The following is a 23,880-nucleotide window of genomic DNA, read 5'->3' as shown; positions in this document are numbered from 1 at the left end:
GAAAGAACCAGAAGAAACAATGAAAGGGGTGCCCCCACTGTCCACAAAATGTCTATAGTCCTGTTACATGAAGGTTCCCTGGAAAGCATACTCTGAGGTGGAGAATTGTATGCAGGAAGGTTATTGGTGAGCATTATCAGAGCCAACATCTGAGGGTCTGTGAGGGAAAAAGGATTGAGCAGAATGAAAAGTTCTATTTGGAGTGAATCAAAACAAAGGTTTCAACCCAACACCTCAGAGAATTGTGGAGCTGAAATATCCCTGCAAGTTCATCCCAAATCAGAGTAAGTGTCTGGAGCATTAGTAAAACTCCCATAACTATTCAGAATACCCCCATACCTCACTCCTGAAACCCTCACAACCACACACCCTGACTTATCATTGCATGCAGGCTGCCCAAGTAAAATAGATGTGATTTGGGGGTGAAGTATCTTTCTCCAGCTGTGGGAAATCCCTGGAAATTGACTCAGTTGAGAAAAATCTGTCACTAACACTCCCAAAACTGAGAAAATGGATGCTTCAGTCCATTTGTGGGTAAGTGGGTAAGTGGGTAAGCTTGGTGTCCACCACAATTCTCCATCTGGAAAATCTACTATTAACAACTCTGTTTTATTGTGAATGTTTCTGTTGATACTGGGGTAGTGGGAGATGTAATAATGTAGAATGAGGTTTATTGGAGTTAGATATATTATTTTCATTCCTCTGTGGAATCAAATAACACCAATCTTCTTACTTATAGCATCTTTAGCTGCAGATGAAGCCATAAATGCCATTTGATTTAAATCTATCCAACAAGATTACCCACACTTCAAAGCTAGGAGGGATGTTGAATATCTCCAAGTAAAAAATCCCAGGGATGTTAAATGCCCAACATCAGAAGTTAGACTAGGGATTTATATTGTTGGTGGCTAAAGCATGAGAGAATTTAGGTGTGTCTGATACTAAAACACTGATTGCTATCTGAACATCCACCTTCCCTTTCTTTTAATCTAAGAGAACTCTTGACTTTGTTTAAAATTTTGAGAGGAGGTAGTATACCGAACAGGGCTCAGGCTAGGTAAAGTAATTGAAGAACTTAGGATACAAAACCAAAGGAGACCCTCATTCTCATGATTATACATGGTGCACACAGTTTAAAAAGACGTTCAAAACGTTGTTACAAGTTCATGGCCCTGAGAATGAGTGCCTCTTTAAATTTTGTACTCTTGGTGACTAACTGGACTGACCCTATTCCTGGCTCTGGTGCTAAAAAGATGGGCTTTTCTCCTCTTGAAAGGAAGAATCCCATTTTCATTTAGCAGAGGTTGGTATAGGGCAAAGTGTGTACCCATTACTGACCAGTGAGATATAAGAAGAAATCTGCTATGGAACTCCCAAGAAAGCATTTCATTCCTTGCAAAAGGAGCAATAGAATGGCAAATTTCTTTCTGTCTCTGGACAGAGTTTTATGAAGATGTGATGCTTAGAGCTATTGCAGCCATCTTGCAAGCATTAGGGGAAAAGCAAACTGGTGAATACCAGGTGGCGGATTGGAAAGTCTGGATTTTTAATGTAGTGCTGTTGAATAAACCAGCCCGGAGCACCGGTGTGAGAGCTTGGAAAAGATGGGCTCCAGGACATGAGGGGATAACTGCCCAGGTGAAAGGGAAAACCACGCAGCTTTGCCAGAATGGAGATCCCTGCAGCCAGGAGTGTACTGGCATGAACAGAAGCAGAAGAAATGAATGAAGAGGAAGCAGACACAACCAAGCCACACGGAAAATCGACAATACGGAGTCCAAAGGACAACTAGATACTCAGCTGGACCGGTAGGAGGAGCGAGGCCAGCAGCAGAGCAGGTTAGCAAGAAAAAATTCCCGGGGCGGTGCGCGGTGCGCGGTGCGCGCAGGCAACCGAGGGCGCTGATCGCGAGCCAGCTGGCTGCCAGAGCACACAGGGAAGAGGCGTGGTGGGTCGGTCGGTCGCGCGCATTTACGTGCGGAGAAACCAGTGAGAAGGGAAGCCTGCGCGGGGCAGCAGGCTCACACAATTCCAATCGGTTAAACAAGCCCGAGGCATGTGGTGTGACTGGACGGGCTGGGCTAGCGGAGAGGAACGCCATAGCTCCCTCTCTGACCACGCCCCCACACACAGCGTCACAAACCAGCGACCTGGGTCTCCCCGTCCCGGTAAACAACTAAGGCTTCGCTCCGCTTACTTAACAGCACGAATAGACCAAAAATGGCTCTAGGACAACTCAGAGCCCCAGAACCGATAGACCTAAGTGATGAAGAAATAGCCAGTCTTTCAGATGCACAGTTCAAAACACTGGTTATCAGGATCCTTACAGAACTGGTTGATTTTAGTCACAAATTAGAGAAACATATGGAAGCTAAACTAATTGAAATGAATGGTGATACAAAGGATACCAATAGCAATGGAAAGAAAATTGGGACTCAAATCAAGGGAGTGGACCAGAAGGAAGAAAAAAATGATCAAACAGAAAGGAATGAAGAAATAAGAATTCAGAAAAATGAGGAGAAGCTTAGGAACCTCCAGGACATCTTTAAACGTTCCAACATCCGAATTATAGGGGTACCAGAAGGGGGGAAAGGCACAGCCACCAGTGGAAAACTTATTTGAACAAATAATAAAGGAGAATTTCCCCAAGATGGCAAAGGAAATAGACTTCCAGGAAATCCAGGAAGCTCAGAGAGTCCCAAAGAAGTTGGACTCAAGAAGGAACACACCAAGGCACATCATAATTACATTAGCCAAGATTAAAATGAAGGAAAGAATCCTAGAAGCAGCAAGAGCTAAGGGGACAGTCACCTACAAAGGAGTTCCCATCAGACTGTCAGCTGATTTCTCAAAAGAGACCTTACAGGCAAGAAGGGGCTGGAAAGAGGTATTCCAAGTCATGAAAACCAAAGATCTACAACCAAGATTGCTCTACCCAGCAAAACTTTCATTTAGAATGGAAGGACAGATAAAGTGCTTCTCAGATAAGACCAAATTCAAGGAGTTCATCATCACCAAGCCCTTATTATATGAAATGCTAAAGGGACTTATCTAAGAAAAAGAAGATAAAAAAGATGAACAGTGAAAGGACAGCAAACTCACAGTTATTAAGAACCACACCTAAAACAAAAGCAAACTAAGAGGACAGCTAGATCAGGAGCAGAACCATAGAAATGAAGATCTCATGGAGGGTTAGCAACAGGGGAGTGGGAGGAGGAGAAGGGGGGAGAAGGTACAGAAAATAAGTAGCATAGACAGTAGATAGAAAATAGATAGGGGGAGGGTAAGAATAGTAGGGGAAATACAGAATCTAAAGAATTTGAGACACATGTTCATGAACTAAAGGGGGAAATGGTGGGGGAGGGGTATGCAGGGTGGAGGGGAATGGAGGGGGGAATAGAGCAAATGTAATGGCATAATCAATAAAAAAAAGTTAAAAAAAAAAGAATAAACCAGCCCTAGAACTACCTGTCTCAGGATTCCTGGAGATGTGAGATAATAAAATTTATACTGTTGAAATCATTTTAATCAATTTTTCTACTACTTACTGACAAAATTCCACTATTAAAGGGGTTCTTTTTATAACCCTTAAGCATGAAGCTTGGTCCCACACCCTCATAAGGACTTTGATCTGCATGAGAATGACTCTCTGAATCAAAACCTTTCCTTTGTCTGTCAAAAACGTTAGCTTGGAAAGTGTTAGAATTCTGTAGTAGCCTGAAATGAAATCCCTGTTCCTCCACCTACTAGCTATGAGACTTTGAGTAGTGACTTTACTGTTCTAGCAAAGTCACTAATAACTACCTCAGAAGGTAGTTATGAGGCATATAGATATATATGTGTAACTGCTTAAGAGAACCCTGGGTAAGGTCTTATTTTCCTCATTTGCAAGATATAGATAATACTCATACTTAACCTGAGAGGGAAGTTATGAGAAATATAGATATAATACATGTAATTGCTTAAGAGATGCTGGGTAACTTCTGGCCAAGATGGAGGCATAGGTAGATACACCGTGCCTCCTCGCACAATCAAAAGAAGGACGAGAAACTTAAAAAACAAAAAACAACCAGAATTAACAGAAAATCCAACTGTATGGAAGTCTGACACTAAGGAGTTAAAAAAGAAACATTCATCCAGAGTGGTAGGAGGGGTGGAGATGGGAAGCCAAGCAGAGAGAACTCATAGTAAGGCAGCAGCTAGAGTAATGGGGTGGGCAAGGTGGTGACTGGAGGACAAGGGAAGATGGAGGCTGGTGGAGCATATAGTCCCATATTTGCATATAGATAAACTAGGAGGAACAACTGGTGAGTGAGACAGACCATGCGAGCTAGGATTCCAGTACAGGGAAATAAAACTTCAAAACCTCTGACTGAAAGAGACTGTGGGGTTGAGGTGACAGGATAAATTTCCAGCCTCAAATGAGAGTTCACTGGAGAGATCCACAGAATCTTAGAATGTACACAGACCCACCTACTCAGTAATCAGCACCAGAAGGGCCCAATTTGTGGGTAGCTGCATAAGTGACTGAAAGCCTGCAGAGAGCTGAACAAGTGGCATTGTTCCTTCTCGGATCCCTCCCCCACATACAGTGCCACGATGCAGTGAAGAGATTAGCCTCGCCCTGGTGAATAACTAAGGTTCCATCCCTTAAAACATAACAGCTGTGCCAGGACAAAATAAAAATGTGGCACAAACTAAAGAACAGATCAAAAGCTCCAGAAAAAATAAAACTAAGCTATGAAAAGAGAGCCAACCTACGAAATGTACAGTTCAAAACACTGGTAATAAAGATGCTCACAGAATCGGTTAAGTATGGTTACAAAATAGAGGAAGAAGTGAAGGTTATGAAAAGTAAAATAAAGGAAAATGTACAGGGAACCAACCAACAGTGAAGGGAAAGATGTGGTGGGTGAGGGGGCTCTGACCGAAGAGTCCCTCAGGCTGCTATGGATGAGAATAATTCCACCAAGCCATGATCTGCATGCGGAGGAAAGGTGACCAATCTTTCAAAGGTGACAGGCTTTAAGCCTGTTTCTCAATGGGCTTTTATTAGGTCTAATTTGCATAAGAATACAGGGTCTAAAGCTCATCAGTCATTGTCAGACAGTAATGATCAAACAATAGATAACCTCCAAAGAACTATGAGGGATTATTCTGAGTCAAAGTCAGTTAGCCAAAGGGCCATAAAACTTCAGAATGACCACCATAAACAAAGCAACAAACAACAAGTGCTGAAGAGGTTCCAGAGAAAAGGGAACCCTAATGTACTGTTGGTGAGATTGCAGACTGGTGCAACCACTATAGAAAACAGTATGGAATTTTCTCAGAAAAATAATAATCAACCTGCCTTTCGACTCAGCAGTTCCACTGCTAGGATTATATCCTAAAACCTATGCACACCAATGTTCATAGAAGCACGTTTTACAATGGCCAAGTGCTGGAAGCAATCAGCAAATGAACGGATCAGAAAAACTGTGGTACAATTACACAATGGAATTCTATGCAGCAAAAAGAAAGAAGAAGTTCCTACCCTTTGCAACAAATGGATAGAACTGGAAAGCATCATGCTAAGCAAAATAAGCCAGGCAGTGAAAGACAAATATTATATGATATTACTTTTAACAGGAACCAAATCAACAAAACAAACAAACAAGCAAAATATAACCATAGACACTGAAATTGAGAACAGGCTGACAGTGACCAGAGGAGAAAGGGGAGAGAATTTGATGGGAAAAGGGTGAAGGGTTTGCAGGAACAAGTATAAAGGACACATGAACAATAACTGGGGCATGGAAATGGGAGGGAGGTGGGGAGGGCTGGGGGTAGGCTGGCGTTGGGGGGAAAGGCAGAAAACTGTATTTAAACAACAATTAAAATAAGAAAACTTTGGGGAAAAACTCATTTTATGCTTGGATCCTTATCACTTAAATTGAGGGCATTCTTAGCAAAGCATATTTCACAGGATTTTATGCATTCTTTCTTAGGCCTGATTGCCCTAGGGAACCACCCTTTTCAGCACCCGGTTGCACTACACTCTGGCATTGTTTTAGGCTTAAGTCAGTTGGGGGAAGTAAGGCAGGCAAGAGATTAGGTGACTTCTTCAGATAGAATGAGGACTCAGGCTATGACAAAGCTGAGAGGTGAAGGTCCATCACCCCATTTCTATCATCCCCTAGGTCCTTTCCTGATGGCCCCTTTATGATTGTGCCTCTCTTGGGTCATCACCCCTCTCTTGAGGAAACTTACTCATCATTGTGTAACCAGTCATCTGCTTTGGACCAAGAAGGGTGAAGTAAAAGGGGGTAGAGGCTGCTTCCCTGATGGGAGAATAAGTTTTGTCTCCTTAGTGGCTTAGGGCCCCAAGGCCTTTTTACTCAGCTATAGCCATGGTGTGTTACAGCTTCTGAAAACAAGCAGGGCTGTTCCCAACAGAAAGAAACTGAGACTCAAGTCAATGATTTGGAGCATAAAAAAGAAAGAAACTTTCAACCAGAACAAAATAAGAAAATAAGAATTCAAAAAAAAATGAGGAGAGGCTTAGGAACCTCCAGGACAATTTTAAACATTCCAACAATTGAATCATAGGCATGCCAGATGAAGAGGAAGAGCAAGATATTGAAACCTTATTTGAAAAAAAGTAATGAAGGAGAACTTCCCTGATCTGGCAAAGAAAATAGACTTCTAGGGAGTCCAGGAAGCTCAGACAATCATAAGGAGGTTGGACCCAAGGAAGCACACACCAAGGCACAGCATAATTACATTACCCATGATTAAAGATAAGGACAGAATCTTAAAAGCAGCAAGAGAACAGGAGACAGTTACCTATGAAGGGCTTCCCATAGGTTATCAGCTTATTTCTCAAAAGAAACCTTACAGGCAAGAAGGGACTGGAAAGTTTTCAAAGTAATGAAAGGAGAGGAACTATATCCAAGATTATTCTATCCAAGAAAGCTATCATTTAGAGTGGAAGGGCAGAGAAAATGCTTCCCAGATAAGGTCAAATTAAAGAAGTCCATCATCACCAAGCCATTATTACCTGAAACATTAAAGGGACTAATCTAAGAAAAAGAAGATCACGAGCTATGAACAGTAAAATGACAATAAACTCACAACTATCAACAACTGAACCTAAAAAAAATCCCAGAAACTATTTAAGCAAACAACTACAACAGGAATACAATCACAGAAATGGAGATCACAAGGAGGGTTATCAATGGGTAAGGGAAGGAAGGAGTAGGGAAAAAGGTACAGAGAATAAGAAGCATAAATGCTAGGCACAAAATAGACACAGGGGAGTTAAAAATAGTACAGGGAACGTAAATCCAAAGAACTTATGTGTATGACCCATGGACATTGATTAAGGGGGCAATGAGAGTGGGAGATGATATGCAGGGTGGAGGGGAATAAAGGGCAAAAATGGAACAAGTGTAATGGTATTTTCCATAAAATATATTAAAAATAAGTAAATAAAAAGAATGCTCAGAAAATAATTCAATAAATGTTATGAACTATTATTAACCTTTAATAGCTGTTAATGCACTTTCTGGGACATTTATTAGCAACATTTAGAGAATCTTTTTATTTTTTAGCCTACAAGCATCCATTTACCTTATTAGGAAATAGCCATTTGAGAATCTGCCCTTTCTTCATTATTGGCCATTTGGCTCATGTGGCACACTAACCCACCACTCAGTTGTGGAGCATGTGGCCCAGGCCTAAACCACTGATTTTATCTCATTTGACTATGCCAAAAGTGATTATTCAGATTTGGTAATGCAATGAAATAAAGGCCAGTGAGACAATGCTGGGACATCTTGGAATGTCATGAACTTAAGATGAAGAATTTGGAGTTGCTGCTATCATCTTGCTAATATATTGCTCCAGGGACTGAAACTAATAAAGCTGAAGGCAGAGCCAAGAAATTGGGTCCTGACGATATAATTTACATCCTGAATCTAGCCATGTGATAAGCCTGCCCTATGTCTAGATGCTGTAGGTATGTGAATAACAACAAAGAAGCCTTCTTTTGTTTAACTTAGTTTGAGTTAGTTTTCTTTTATTTAGGACAATCAATTCAAACACATACAAGAGAAATCTTTGTTTTCAACTTAAAATATCCTAATTTTCACTTCTGAGTGGGTTGTGACAAAAAAGACTATGTTGTATAGGTATAATAAGGCATCCTACTCTCTACTTCCTGCTTCTTACTCTCCAATATGGACAGTACAAATTTCTACTATGAAATCCTATTGAAACTGAAAATGATATATTCCTTGAAGTACTGCATCATATTTCTTAACCTATGATTCTATTGACTTCAGTTGTAGTATGTGTGTAACCTGCTTCATAGAGATGTCACAATTAAATAAGGCCATATATGTGAAGTACTGCTCATACATTGTCAGCTTTACTCCTGTATCTGAGGATTCTCAAAGGCATTCAAGGCCAGGCAGTGCAAATTTTATCCTTTAGAGCAGCCCAATTTTAAGTGACCAGGTCCTCATTTATTTGAAGCTCTTGCTGTTAACTACACTTGGCAGCAGAAATGGGAACATGGTCTCTCTTCCAGATATCTTTTCCAGAGTATAAAGAGCTGTAGAGCAGTGGCACAAGTATGGGTGAATATAAAGGAGTGTAGTGTAAGCCTGGGGAAGTAGGAGATTGGTCTAAAGGGGATGTGGGGAGTGGAGGCAGTGGACAATCAGGGGAAACTTAGGGCATCTGGAAATGCAGAGAGAAGTAAGCAAATAGTCCAGCTTGAGAGGCAGAAGGTCAAGTGGACTGGAAGAAGAAAGGAAGAGTATAGAGAAGTATACTAAGGAGAGAGAGAGAGAGCAAAGTGGAGGAGATCCACTCCTCAGCTTGTGTGTGTGTGTGTGTGTGTGTGTGTGTGTGTATTGATGCATTGTGTGATATATGCACACATAATAAACTGATTGCACACAATCATCACTGACTTGAGTTATGCTAGAAGAGAAAAGAAGGAACTCAGAAGGTACAGAACTGGGCTTAAAGAACAATTGATATAAACTCTTAATATCATGATAAGTAGTAGTTCTTTTGGTTTCTATAACATTTTTCTGTTGATTTTACTTTCATATAGATTGTATCATTGAGTTCTTACCACATCCTGTGAAGGAAACAAGATGGGAATTAGGATCTCCATTTTGCAAATAAAGGCATAAAGATTAACCTTTCACAAGGTTCACTTTTCTTAGGGTTGCCTAGCTACTGAATAGTGGCTTTGAATTTTATTTCATCCTTCAGGTTTGTGGAATTACCCTTCATTAATTGTTACCTTAGTTCCGGTTTCTTTCTTAAGTGCTGCACCTGACATCAGGCTCTTTCTATCTCCAGTATACCCTCTCTCATGTGACCCAAGCTATCTTTGTAACCATTCCATTCTTCTTCAAAAAATATAAATGGTTTCCCATGGCCTAAATAATAAAGTTTCAACTGCATTACAGCATTCAGGGTCTTTCCAAGTTATTTCTCAAAGATCTCACAGATCCTGAATGATGTGTTGCCCCTACTACCACCCCCATGATCCAACCATGAAGGAGAATTAGCCAGTTATGGAACACACCATGCTCTTTGGAACCTCTATATCTTGGATATACTTTCCTTATTGCCAGAAACATCACTTCCTCTTTTCTTTGTCTGGCAAAATTCTTATTCTCCCAGGAACATCTTAAAAGTTTGCCTTAATTGTATACTTTCCAGATACTACAGACTGGTTGCACAAGGTCATCATGAAGAACAACTTGCCTGAGCCTTTATAAGAACCTGATCTAGAGCTTTTGGCACCTGAGGTTTATAAAACTAAGCAGATTATACAAAGAAAAGGATGAGGAAATATGATACCCCCCCATACACACAGCACCAGAGTAATTATCTGAGGGAAGCTTTGAGAAAGTGGTGTTCTGGATAGAGAACATAAATTAGAGTCCTTTCATTGGGAATCACTGAAAGAAGAAAGTACGGTAAAAAATTAGCGCTTCCTTTAGGGCTGTGAAGAGGAAGGTGATATGGTCTCAAGAGATCAAAAGACAGTCTAGGAAAACAATAGTGATGAGAGTGAAATAGTAACCCAGTAGCTGGTAATACAATTTTACCAAGTAATTGCCAGGAGTAAGTCTAACACAACAGGAACTATAATATAAAAATTGGCATGCTTGGCAAAAAGCTAGTTCCTCCTGCCTTATTTTCCCTGCTAATTTGGTTGGAAGCTTGGGTGGGATGCCTCCAAAGGTAATAGAAGGGGGAAGCAGTGAGGCCATTAGGCCATCCCAGAAAGATTGGCAGTTACAGGACTGTGTCCAACTGGAAGAGGATTTGTATCTAAACCAGTCTATCCAGAAGCAGAATCTGAATCCCAGATGAAGAAGCACCAGGAAGACCACACCAGACATCTATCTAATCTGAAGTATAGTCAAAAGAGAGAGTGACAGCAAGAGAAGTTTGGAAGTCATGTTGATTGAATTGTGCAGAGTAGTTCGGCATCACAACTGTGGACAGCAAGGGAGTATTCATAGTCCCTTTTCAGGCAATGCCCAGTGCAGTTGTGAAGACCTTAAACAAACATCTGCATGCATCATTTGCCAGTTTTGATGCTGTAACCTTTTTGTCAGGAAATTATCCTTGACCCAACGGCAAAAGATCTGAAATTTCATTGCTTTGGCCATTTCTTCTATATGGAAAATGTCTGGCCTCCCAATTATTGTTGGGTCAAGCTCAGTGTGATTTTGACTAATTTTTAGCTTAATCCAGAAGTCAGTGGAAGTTACTTTGAACTCAGAGAATTCTGCCTACTGGGCTGCACTAGACTTTGTGATAAATCAGTCAGAAAGCAAAAGCATACAGCATGCAAAGCTATACATTAATGTTCATGTTAATGTAATTGACAACATTGATAACAAAAAAATCGTTTAATTATACTGTTTTCAAGAATAGATGACAACTGCCTTGGCTGATGTAGCTCAGTGGATTGAGTGCGGGCCTGCGAACCACACAATCGCGGTTCGATTCCCAGTCAGGACACATGCCTGGGTTGCAGGCCGGTTCCCTGCAGGCCAGTTCCCAGCAGGGGATGCACGAAAGGCAACCATACATTGATGTTTCTCTACCTCTCTCCTTCCCTTCCCATCTAAAGGTAAATAAATAAAATCTTAAAAAAAAAGAATAGATGACAACCCACAGGAGCTTTTATGATTGTTTCATAACATGCAATCTTTGTAAGAAGCAGCAAGTGGCATGCGGTTTAATAAAAGTGCATTCCTTCTTAGCTTACACTTTTCCTTCTGCTGGGAGTAATTTAGAGTTCAATTTAGCCTGATTGCACCTGACCCAAGCTGGCAAATGGTTTTTGATCAGAACATTTTTTTTTTGCTCCCAACATATGAGAAAATGGAATAAGATGCATTTTATTTTGCAGTCCTAAGTTATCTTTATCAATCTCTTTTCAAAAGATTTTGTTTATTTATTTTTAGAGAGGAGAAGGGAGGGAGAAAGAGATGGAGAGAAAAATCAATGTGTTATTGTCTCTCATATGCCCCCTACTGGGGACCTGGTCCAAAACCCAGGCATGTGCACTGACTGGGAATCAAACTGGTGAACTTTGGTTTGCAGTCCAGCACTCAATTCACTGAGACAAAAAGATCATGGCTATCTGCTTTTATTTACCACTGTGCCCACTGCCTTGTTTAGGTCTCAGAAAATTAGTATAGCAAATTAAGAAAAAAAAACCATCAAATGTGTCCCAAAATGTAATAATCTTCTGTACAGTGAAGATTAAATTTTAAAATATATTTTACTGATTATGCTATTACAGTTGTCCTATTTTTTCTCTATCTTATTCCCCTCCTCCCTGCAACCCCCTCCCACCAGCATTCCCCCACCCCTTCATTCATGTCCATGGGTTGCACATATAAGGTCTTTGGCTTCCACATTTCCTATATTATTCTTAACCTACCCCTGTCTATTTTGTATCTACCATTTATGCTTCTTATTGGGTGTACTTTTCTCCCCATTCTCCCCTTCCCTTCCCTAATGATAACCCTCCAAGTCATCTCCATTTCTATGATTGTGTTCCTGTTCTAGTGGGTTGCTTAGTTGGTTTTCGCTTTTTTTTTTTTAGGTTCAGTTGTTGATAGTTGTGAGTTTGTTGTCATTTTACTGTCTATAGTTTGTGATCTTCTTTTTCTTAGATTAGTCCTATTAACATTTCATATAATAATGGCTTGGTGATGATGAACTCCTTTAACTTGATCTCATATGGTAAGCACTTTATCTGCTCTTCTATTCTAAATGATAGCTTTCCTAGATAGAGCAATCTTCGATGTAGGTCCTTGCCTTTCATGACTTTGAAAACTTTTATTTATTTATTTATTTATTTATTTATTTATTTATTTATTTATTTTTATTTAGTTATTTTTCAATTACAGTTTCTTGTCTATTTCTCCCATCCCAGCCCCCCTGCCCTGTGCTCCCTACCCCCTCCTATCCCCCCCCCCAGTCCTCATCCCTGTGTCTTTCATACTTGTTCCTCAAAATCCCTCCCCTTTTTTTCTTTTAAATTCCCTTCCCTCTCCCCTCTGGTCACTGCCCACTTGTTCTCTATTTCAGTGTCTTTGTTTTTATTCTCTTTGCTTCTTTGTTTTGTTGTTTAGCTTCCTGTTAAAGGTGATATCATATGGTATTTGTCTTTCAATGCCTGGCCTATTTCACTCAGCATAATGCTTTCCAGTTCCATCCATGTTGTTGCAAAGGGTAGTAGCTCCTTCTTTATCTAAAATAAAAAGCTTCTACATGGCTAAAGAAAACAGTATTAAATTAAAAAAACAACCAACTCTATGGGAAAACATATTTACCAATGATACCTCAGACAAAGGTTTAATCTCCAAAATATATAAAGAACTTACAAGACTCCACTCTAAGAAGACACCCAACCCAATTAAAAAATGGGAAAAGGACTTGAACAAACACTTCTCCAAGGAGGACACACAGAACATTCAGAGACACATGAAGAGATGCTCAATATCGTTAGCTATCAGAGAGATGCAAATTAAAACCACAATGAGATACCACTTCACACCAGTCAGGATGGCTATCATAAACAAAGCAACAAACAACAAATGTTGGAGACGTTGTGGGGAAAAGGGGTCCTTAGTTCACTGTTGGTGGGATTGCAGACTGGTACAACCATTATGGAAAACAGTATGGAATTTTCTCAGAAAAATAAAAATCGACCTGCCTTTTGACCCAGCAATTCCACTGCTAGGATTATATCCTAAGAATCCTAAAACATCAATTTCAAAGAACCTATGCACCACAATGTTCATAGCAGCACAATTTACAGTAGCCAAGAGTTGGAAGCAACCTAGATGCCCATCAGTAAATGAAGGGATCCAAAAATTGTGGTACATATACACAATGGAATTCTATGCTGCAGAGAGAAAGAAGGAGCTACTACCTTTTGCAACAACATGGATGGAACTGGAAAGCATTATGCTGAGTGAAATAGGCCAGGTGCTGAAAGACAAATACCATATGATCTCACCTTTAACAGGAAGCTAAACAACAAAACAAACAAGCAAGCAGAAAAAAAAAGACACTGAAATAGAGAACAAGGGGATAGTGACCAGAGGGGAGAAGGAAGGGAAGTTAAGGGGAAAAGGGGGGAGGGATTTGGAGGAACAAATAGGAAGGACACAGGGAGGATAACTAAGGGGGGTGGAAATGGGAGGGAGGTGGGGAGCAAGGGGTAGGGAGGCTGGGATGGGAAAAATAGACAAAAAACTGTACTTGAAAAATAACTAAATAAAATTAATTAATAAAAAGAAAAATAACTGAAAAAATTAATTAATAAAAAAGCTTAAGATCATGTTATTAGAGAATTGCAAAAAAAAAATAATGAGATACCCACTAGAATGGCTCCAGTGCAAACTGCTGACAACACAGAGTGCTGGTGAGGATGTGAACCAGGAACTCTCATTCCCTGACAGTGGAAACGTGAGACAGTAAGCCACTCTGGGAGACAAATTGTCAGTCTCATGCAAAGCTAAACCTGGTCCACCAAAGGATTAAGCAAGTGTGTGGCCAGGTATTTCCCCAAAGTAATTACAAATGTAACTAAAGAAAAAAAGGCTCATAATCTCCAAAATATACAAAGAACTTACAAGACTCCACTCTAAGAAGACATCTAACCCAATTAAAAAATGGGAAAAGGACTTGAACAGACACTTCTCCAAGGAGGACATACAGAATATCCAGAGACACATGAAGAGATGCTCAATATTGTTAGCTATCAGAGAGATGCAAATTAAAACCACAATGAGATACCACTTTACACCAGTCAGGATGGCTATCATAAACAAAGCAACAAACAACAAATGTTGGAGAGGTTGTGGGGAAAAGGGGTCCTTAGTTCACTGTTGGTGGGATTGCAGACTGGTACAACCATTATGGAAAACAGTATGGAATTTTCTCAGAAAAATAAAAATCGACCTGCCTTTTGACCCAGCAATTCCACTGCTAGGATTATATCCCAAGAATCCTAAAACATCAATTTCAAAGAACCTGTGCACCACAATGTTCATAGCAGCACAATTTACAATAGCCAAGAGTTGGAAGCAACCTAGGTGCCCATCAGTAAATGAAAACTTTCCAGACTCTTTTTGCCTGTAAAGTTTCTCTTGAGAAATCAGTTGATAACCTTATGGGATGTCCTTCATAGGTAACTGTCTCCTGTTCTCTTGCTGCTTTTAAGACTCTCTCCTTATCTTTAATCATGGGTAATGTAATTATGCTGTGCCTTGGTGTGTGCTTCCTTGGGTCCAACCTCTTCATGATTCTCTGAGCTTCCTGGACTCCCTGGAAGTCTATTTCCTTTGCCAGATTTGGGAAGTTCTCCATTATTTTTTTCAAATAGGGTTCAATTTCTTGCTCTTCCTCTTCTCCTTCCAGTACACCAAAGATTAGTTGTTGGAATGTTTAAAATTGTCCCAGAGGTTCCTAAGCCTTTCCTCATTTTTTTTTTGAATTCTTGTTTGTTTGTTCTGGTTGAATGTTTATTTCTTCCTTCTGCTCCAAATTGTTGATCTGAGTCCTAGTGTCCTTCCTTTCACTGTTGGTCCCCTGTATATTTTGCCTTATTTCACTTTTTATAGCTTTCACTTGTTTCTCTATTTTGGGATCAGATTCAACTATTTCTGTAAGCATCCTGATTACCGGTGTTTTGAACTGTGCATCTGAGAGTTTTGCTATCTCTTCATTGCTTACTTCTATTTTTGGAGGTTTGATCTATTCTTTTATTTGGACCATATTTTTTTTGTCTGGGCATGCCTATTACATTCTAAGGGGCAGAGCCTTAAATATTTGCCAGGGCAGGGCAACCTATGTCACTGATTTGTGGCACTGTGTGTGGAGGAGGGATCCAATAGGGAACAATGCCACTTGCTCAGCTCTCACCAAGCTTTCAGCCCTTTCCTCCACTTCCCACAAGCAAATTGAGCCCTTTCTGGCACTGATTCCCAGTCAGGTGAGTTTGTGCACCTTCTACGACCCTGTGGTTTTTCCAGCAAACTTTCCTGTGTGGCTGGGAATTTCTTCCACCACAGCAATTCCTGCAGATTTTTGCAGCCGGAGGTTTTGAGGCTTTCTTTCCCCACTCTGGAACCCTGGGTTACATGGTCTATTTTTTTCTTTTTTTTTAAGATTTTTATTTATTCATTTTTAGAGAGAGGGGTAGAAGGAGAGAGGGAGAGAAATATCAGTGTGGGGTTGCCTCTTGGACACTTCCCACTGGGGACCTGGCCTGCAACCCAGGCATGTGACCTGACTGGGAATCGAACTGGCAACTCTTCGTTTCACAGCCCACACTCAATCCACTGAGCCACACCAGCCAGGGCTATGTGGTCTATCTTATTCCCCGGTTGCTCCTCCCAGTTTATCTACATGCTAATGTGGGATCACCCGGTCCTCCAGCTGCTGCCTTGCCTTGCATCATCTCTGCCCTAGCTGCCCATCTAGGCCCCTTCTACCAGCCCGGATGAATGTTTCTTCTTTAATTCCTTGGCTGTCAGATTCTATACAGTTTGATTTTCTGGCATTTCTGGTTGGTTTTTGTTTGTAAATTTGTTGTTGTCCTTCTTTTGGTTGTATGAGGAGGCAAATTGTATCTGCCTATGCTTCCATCTTAGCCAGAATTCCTGCTAGTCCTTTCAAGATGTTATTAACACATTCAGAATAGTGTTTTTTTAAATTTCTGCTTTTACACTGATGACTAGATCAGCTGTATTTATTTTTCTCATTTTCTTTGCTAGCTTTGGATTTTCTTTCTTTCCCCTTAGATAAATTGAAAGCACTGAAACCTCAATCTGATTTTCTTTGTCATTTTCATGCCATCTTTAGAAAGAATGCTTCTCTCTCTGTAGGTTGATGATATGAAGGGTTCACTCTGGATTCCAGTCTTTGTATTAGGATTTTTTAAAAATTCAGTGCCCACTAATGGCCTCATCAGTAGCAGCTCTCTGTCTTCCTGTTACAGATTTCTGACATCCTGAAAAATCCTTTAAAGAGATCATGGCATAACTGAACATCTCTGAATCTTAGTTACCATATCTGAAAGTAGGAAAGTTATATGGAAAATCTTCAAGTTCCTGGGTCAATTACAGTAGCTCTGGCCTCTCTTAACCAGACAGCACTTTGTTCTTCCTTTATGCATCACTGTTGTTTCCTTGCAGAAGTAATTGTGGATCTTTTCCTTAATCATTGTATGTGTCAGAATATTATGGCAAGATTTGCCTAAAGAAATTTGCTTTACTTCTAAAACACCTAGACCTCCTTTTAAGCTCTAGTGTCTAGACTATCCTTTAGGAAAACACATTTTTCTCCTCAGTGTTTGTTCTTTGTCTCTTTGTGTTTTTACAAACTACATCTCATTCCTTTTTTTTTTACTCAATTATATTTTATTTTAACAAAATAATGAGAATTGAATATCCATTTTAACTAGTGGATGGGAACTTAAAATAAACTGGAAAGTTTCAGAAGGCCTACTGATCTGCCATCAGAGTAATTATCATACTGTATTTTAGATATCTATATTATTATTCTTTTAAATTTTATTTAGTTATTTTTCAAGTACAGTTTTTTGTCTATTTTTCCCATCCCAGCCTCCCGCGCCCCTTGCTCCCCACCTGCCTCCCATTTCCACCCCCTTAGTTCTCGTCCCTGTGTCCTTCCTATTTGTTCCTCCAAATCCCTCCCCTTTTTTTCCCCTTAACTTCCCTTCCTTCTCCCCTCTGGTCACTATTCCCTTGTTCTCTATGTCAGTGTCTTTGTTGTTTTTTTTCCGCTTGCTTTTTTGTTTTGTTGTTTAGCTTCCTGTTAAAGGTGAGATCATATGGTATTTGTCTTTCAGCACCTGGCCTATTTCACTCAGCATAATGCTTTCCAGTTCCATCCATGTTGTTACAAATGGTAGTAGCTCATTCTTTCTCTCTGCAGCATAGAATTCCATTGTGTATATGTACCACATTTTTTGATCCCTTCATTTACTGATGGGCATCTAGGTTGCTTCCAACTCTTGGCTACTGTAAATTGTGCTGCTATGAACATTGTGGTGCATAGGTTCTTTGAAATTGATGTTTTAGGATTCTTAGGATATAATCCCAGCAGTGGAATTGCTGGGTCAAAAGGCAGGTCGATTTTTATTTTTCTGAGAAAATTCCATACTGTTTTCCATAATGGTTGTACCAGTCTGCACTCCCACCAACAGTGAACTAAGGACCCCTTTTCCCCACAACCTCTCCAACATTTGTTGTTTGTTGCTTTGTTTAAGATAGCCATCCTGACTGGTGTAAAGTGGTATCTCATTGTGGTTTTAATTTGCATCTCTCTGATAGCTAACGATATTGAGCATCTCTTCATGTGTCTCTGAATGATCTGTATGTCCTCCTTGGAGAAGTGTCTGTTCAAGTCCTTTTCCCATTTTCTAATTGGGTTGGGTGTCTTCTTAGAGTGGAGTCTTGTAAGTTCTTTGTATATTTTGGAGATTAAACCTTTGTCTGAGGTATCATTGGCAAATATGTTTTCCCATACAATTGGTTGTCTTGCTAATTTAATACTGTTTTCTTTAGCCACGCAGAAGCTTTTAATTTTGATGAGATCCCATTTGTTTATTCTTTCCTTTACATTCCTTACTCTAGGGGACATATCCGTAAAAATGTTGCTGCGTGAAATATCTGAGATTTTTCTTCCCAATGTTCTCCTCTAGGACTTTAATGGTGTTATGACTTACATTTAAGTCTTTTATCCACCTTGAATTTATTTTGGTGTATGGTGTAAGTCTGTGCTCAAGTTTCATTTTTTCGCATGGAGCTGTCCAGTTCTCCCAACACCATTTGTTGAAGAGGCTATCTTTACTCCATTTTATGTTACTGCCCCCTTTGTCAAATATTAATTGACTGTAGAGAGTTGGGTTGATTTCTGGGCTCTCTGTTCTGTTCCATTGGTCTATGTGCCTGTTTTTATGCCAGTACCAGGCTGTTTTGATTACAGTGGCCTTGTAATACAGTTTGATATCAGATATTGTGATCCCCCCTACTTTGTTCTTCTTTCTCAAAAGAGCTGCTATTCGGGCTCATTTATGGTTCCATATAAATTTTCGAAGTGTTTGTTCTATGTCTGTGAAATATGCCATTGGTACTTTAATAGGTATTGTATTGAATCTGTATATTGCTTTGGGTACTATGGACATTTTGATGATGTTAATTCTGCCAATCCATGAACAAGGTATATGTTTCCATTTGTTTGTGTCTTCCTTGATTTCTTTCTTCAGGGCTGTGTAGTTTTCTGCATAGAGGTATTTTACCTCCTTAGTTAGGTTTATTCCCAGATATTTTATTTTTCTTTTTGCTATATCAAATGGGATTTTTCTCTTTATTTCTGCTTCTGCTGATTCACTGTTGGTATACAAAAATGCCTTTGATTTCTGGATATTGACTTTGTAACCAGCTGTTTTGCAAAATTCATTAATTAGTTTGAGCAGTTTTTGGGTAGAGTCTATAGGATTTTCCATGTACACTATCATGTCATCTGCAAACAGTGACAGTTTTGCTTCCTCCTTTCCTATTTGGATGCCTTTTATTTCCTTTTCTTGCCTGATCGCTGTGGCTAAAACTTCCAATACTATATTGAATAGAAGTGGTGAAAGTGGACAACCTTGTCTTGTTTCTGATCTTAGTGGAAAAGCTTTTAGTTTTTTCCCATTGAGTATGATATTGGCTGTAGGTCTCTCATATATGGCCTCTATTATTTTGAGAAATGCTCCCTCTATTCCCACTTTGCTGAGTGTTTTTATCATAAATGGGTGTTGTACCTTATCGAAAGCTTTTTCTCCATCTATTGATATGATCCTGTGGTTTTTGTCTTTGCTTTTGTTTATGTGATGTATTACATTTACTGATTTGCGAATATTGAACCATCCTTGCATCCCTGGGATGAATCCCACTTGATCATGGTGTATGATCTTTTTGATATATTGTTGGATGCGATTTGCCAATATTTTGTTGAGGATTTTAGCATCTATGTTCATCAGTGATATTGGCCTGAAGTTTTCTTTCTTTGTTGTGTCTCTATCTGGTTTTGGAATTAAGATGATGCTGGCTTCATAAAAAGAATTTGGGAGTTTTCCATCCTTCCGGATTTTTTGAAATAGTCTGTGGAGAATAGGGGTTAGCTCTTCCTTAAATGCTTTGTAGAATTCTCCTGTGAAACCATCTGGTCCGGGGCTTTTGTGTGATGGGAGTTTTTTTATTAGTGCTTCAATTTCTTTTGCTGTTATTGGTGTATTTAGATTTTCTGCTTCTTTTTCATTGAGTTTTGGAAGATTGTATTTTTCTAGAAATGTGTCCATTTCCCCTAGGTTTTCAAATTTCTTGGCATACAGTTCTTCATAGTAATTTCTTACAATCCCTTCTATTTTTGTGGTATCAGTTGTAATCTCTCCTTTTTCATTTCTATTGTGTTTATTTGCATCCTCTCTCTTCTTTTCTTGAAGAGCCTACTTAAAGGCTTGTCTATTTTGTTTATCTTCTCAAAGAACCAACTCCTGGATTCATTGATCCTTAAAATTGTGCTTTTAGTTTCTATGTCATTTAATTCTGCTCTAATCTTGGTTATTTCCTTCCTTCTGCTTGCTCTGGGCTGTCTGTGTTGTTGTTGCTCGAGTTCTTCCAGGCGTAGGGTTAGGTTGTTTGTTTGAAATGTTTCTATTTTCTTTAGGTAGGCCTGTATTGCTATAAACTTGCCTCTCAGGACTGCTTTGCTGTGTCCCATAAGTTTTGGGTTGTTGTGAGAGCATTTTCATTTGTTTCCAGAAATGTTTTGATTTTTTCCCTAATTTCATTCTTGACCCATTCGTTGTTTAATAGCATACCATTCAGTGTCCATGTTTTTGGGTGCTTTGGGTTTTTTTCTTTGGGGTTGGTTTCTAATTTCAGTCCCTTGTGGTCAGAGAAAATGCTTGGTATGATTTCAATTTTCTTGAATTTTTTGAGGCTCGTTTTGTGTCCTATCATGTGGTCTATCTTTGAGAATGTTCCATGTGCATTTGAAAAGAATGTGTATTTAGCTTCTTTGGGATGAAGGGCTCTATATATATATCAGTTAAGTCCATTTCATCTAGGGTGTTGTTTAATGCCACAATATCTTTGTTGATAATTTGTTTGGAAGATCTGTCCATTTTTGATAGTGGGGTGTTCAAATCCCCTACTATAATTGTGTTGCTGTCAATATCTTTCTTGAAGTCCTCTAAGATTTCCTTGATATATTTGGGTGCCCCTATGTTTGGTGCATATATATTTACAATGGTAATGTCTTCTTGGTTGATTCTTCCCTTGAGTATAATAAAGTGACCTTCTGGGTTTCTCTTTATAGCCTTTTTTTTTTGAAGTCTATTTTGTCTGATATGAGAATTGCTACCCCAGCTTTTTTTTCTTGTCTGTTTGCTTGGAAAACTTGTTTCCAGCCTTTCACTTTTAGTCTGTGATGGTCTTTTGTCCTGAGGTGGGTCTCTTGTAGGCAGCATATGTGTGGGTCATGCTTTCTTATCCATTGAGCTATTCTGTGTCTTTTGATTGGAGAATTTAATCCATTTACGTTTAAGGTGATTATTGATAGGTACTTATTCATTGCCATTTTTGTACCTGTGTTCCTCTCTGTCTCCCTCTTATCCTTCCTTCCCTTAAAGCAGTCCTTTTAGTATTTCTTGTAGAGCTGGTTTGGTGGAGGCATATTCTTTCAGACTTCTTTTGCCTTGGAAGCTCTTTATTTGGCCATCTATCTTGATTGAGAGCCTTGCTGGGTAAAGCAGCCTTTGTTGTAGGCCTCTGGTTCTCATTACTTGAAATATTTCTTGCCATTCTCTTCTTGCTTGAAGTGTTTCCATTGAGAAGTCAGTAGCTAACCTTATTGGGGCTCCCTTGTATGTTATTTCTTTTTTCTCCCTTGCTGCCTTTAAGATTCTCTCTTTGTCTTGGAATTTTGCCATTTTGAAGATGATGTGTCTTGAAGTGGGCCTCCTTGGATTCCTCTTGTTTGGGACTCTCTGTGATTCCTGGATTTGTGAGACTTTTTCTCTTATCAAATTAGGAAAATTTTGTCTTATTACTCGTTCAAATACGTTTTCTATCCCTTGTTCTTCTTCTTCTCCTTCTGGTATTCCTATTATTCGGATATTAACGTTTCATATTGTCTTGCATTTCTCTTAATCCCTCTTCATTCTTTCTGAGCCTCTTTTCATTTTCTTGCTCTTTATGTGAGATGCTTTCTACCTTGTCCTCCAACTCACTAATCCTATCCTCTGCTTCATCTATCCTACTTTGGAAAATTTCTACTGTGTACTTCAATTCGGAAATTGTGTTCTTCATTTCCTCTTGTCTCTTGCTGATAATTTCCATTTCCTTTTTGATGTTGCTGTAGTTTGCAGAGAGATCATTATAGTTCCCCTGTAGTTTCTGGTAGTTCACTGTGAGCTCTTTGAACTTCGTAATAACCAGTGCTTTGAATTCACTGTCTGATAGTTGATCAGCGTCTATTTCATCTAACATTCTTTCTGAAGTTTCTGCTTTTTCTTTCATTTGGGGATTGTTTATTTGTCTTCCCATTGTTTGAGACTCTTCTTGTTAGTTTCTGCTTCTAAAATTGATCTGTTCTGAAACACTGGTTTTATGGTGTAAACTTCTGTGGCATGATCCTTGTGAAGTTCAGTGGTGCAGCCTGCTTGAAGTTTCTTGATGTTCTTTGTCTCCACCTACACTCATGCTGGTCCTTGCGCTGGTCCCTGCGTTGGTCGCCTACCACTGCTGAATGTCCTGGCTCTAGTAGCCGCCTCCTCAAGCACCCAGACCCATTACTACGGCAGTGGCACAGAGGCTGGGAATGTCCCGGCTCCTGTATCTGGCTCTCTCTGCCGCCCAGGGCCATCACAGGGGTTTGGAGAGTCCCGGCTTCCGTACCTGAGTCCCCAGGGTCCAGTTCCGTTGCCAAGTCAGTGGCACAGGATCTGTGTACATCCTGGCTCCCGTAGCTGGCTCCTCATGGCCCAGGCCTCTCTCTATGGCCGCGTCACAGGGGCCTTTGGTGTCCCAGCTCCTGCAACAGACCTTTTCGTTGCCTAGGCCGGTAGCTATGGCATCGGCACAAGGGTGTCCCCGCTCCGGTTCCTGACTCCTCTGTCTCCCAGGACCGTCACAGGGGCTTGGAGTGTCCGGCTTCCGTACCTGACTCCCCGGCTCCCAGGCCTGTTGCTCTGGTGGCAGCACAGGGGCCGCGTGAGACCCAGCTCCAGTAGCTGACTCTGCCGCCGTCTGGTGTTTCAGCGTCGGTCACAATCTCTGGTCTTTTAATTTCATAAATGCTTGGCAACCGATGGTTTATTGTGCTGCTTTTCTATAGATCTGCCAGGATTTTCACCCATGAGTACAGGAGCTAGTATCAGCTCCATCTTACTCCGTTGCCATCTTCCCCTCATTCCTTTCTTTGGCTTTTTCTGACCTGACTCCTGGAACCTATTGTTATGCCTTAATTTTCTTCCCCAGGAATTTGCCCAGCTTCCACATGGGGATGTGTCTCCCTTTGATTGCCAGGGCCTTGTGCTGTGTTTGTTGTTTCTATCAGAGCTGGGAGGGAAAGTAAGTGAGTTGCTGACTGATATAGTGGCTGAATCTTGTTATTCCCAGAACAGGTTGTCTTTAATATTCTCCACTTATGACCAGTCCATGATGATAGCTTAGGTGCCGGGAAGTAGCCTGGGATACACTACCATTTTCTCTTCATCTTATTTCCATTATTTGGTTTTTAAGTCATTTTCTTGCTTTTTGTGTAGATAATAATGGATGTTTGGGTCCAGTACACTCTAATGTATTGCATTTTCTACCCATTCAGCCATTCTGTAAATCTCCCCTAGAGACTTGAATTTGAGACTCGGCTTTTTTATTCTTACTTTTAGGCAAGTCTCTACCTATGTGAGCCAGTTTCTCTCTGTGTAAAATGTCGACAATAATAATATTTTAGTTATATTGTTAATGTGAGGATTAAATGAGATGATATTTGTGAAAATGCCTAGCACAATGCCTGGTGCACAATGGGGCTGGCTCAGTACACATACATTCCTTCACTTCTCCTTCCACATCCTACCCCTCTTTAGTCTGCACTGCCAAAATAAGCACAATGAGCTGTTAAGGAAAACATGATTCTCCATTTGGCCAGGAAACTTTGCTTCAATAATTTTTTTCTGACATATTTGGAAAGACTACTAAAGTCAACCTATTAAATCTAGATTACATTCCCAGAATTCAGATTCTGTTGCTGGTTGCT

This window comes from Artibeus jamaicensis, unplaced genomic scaffold, assembly GCF_021234435.1.
Source record: "Artibeus jamaicensis isolate MK-2021 breed Jamaican fruit bat unplaced genomic scaffold, CSHL_Jam_final scaffold_461, whole genome shotgun sequence".
NCBI classification, from domain to species: domain Eukaryota; kingdom Metazoa; phylum Chordata; class Mammalia; order Chiroptera; family Phyllostomidae; genus Artibeus; species Artibeus jamaicensis.
Note: the sequence above shows the minus strand (reverse complement) of the source record.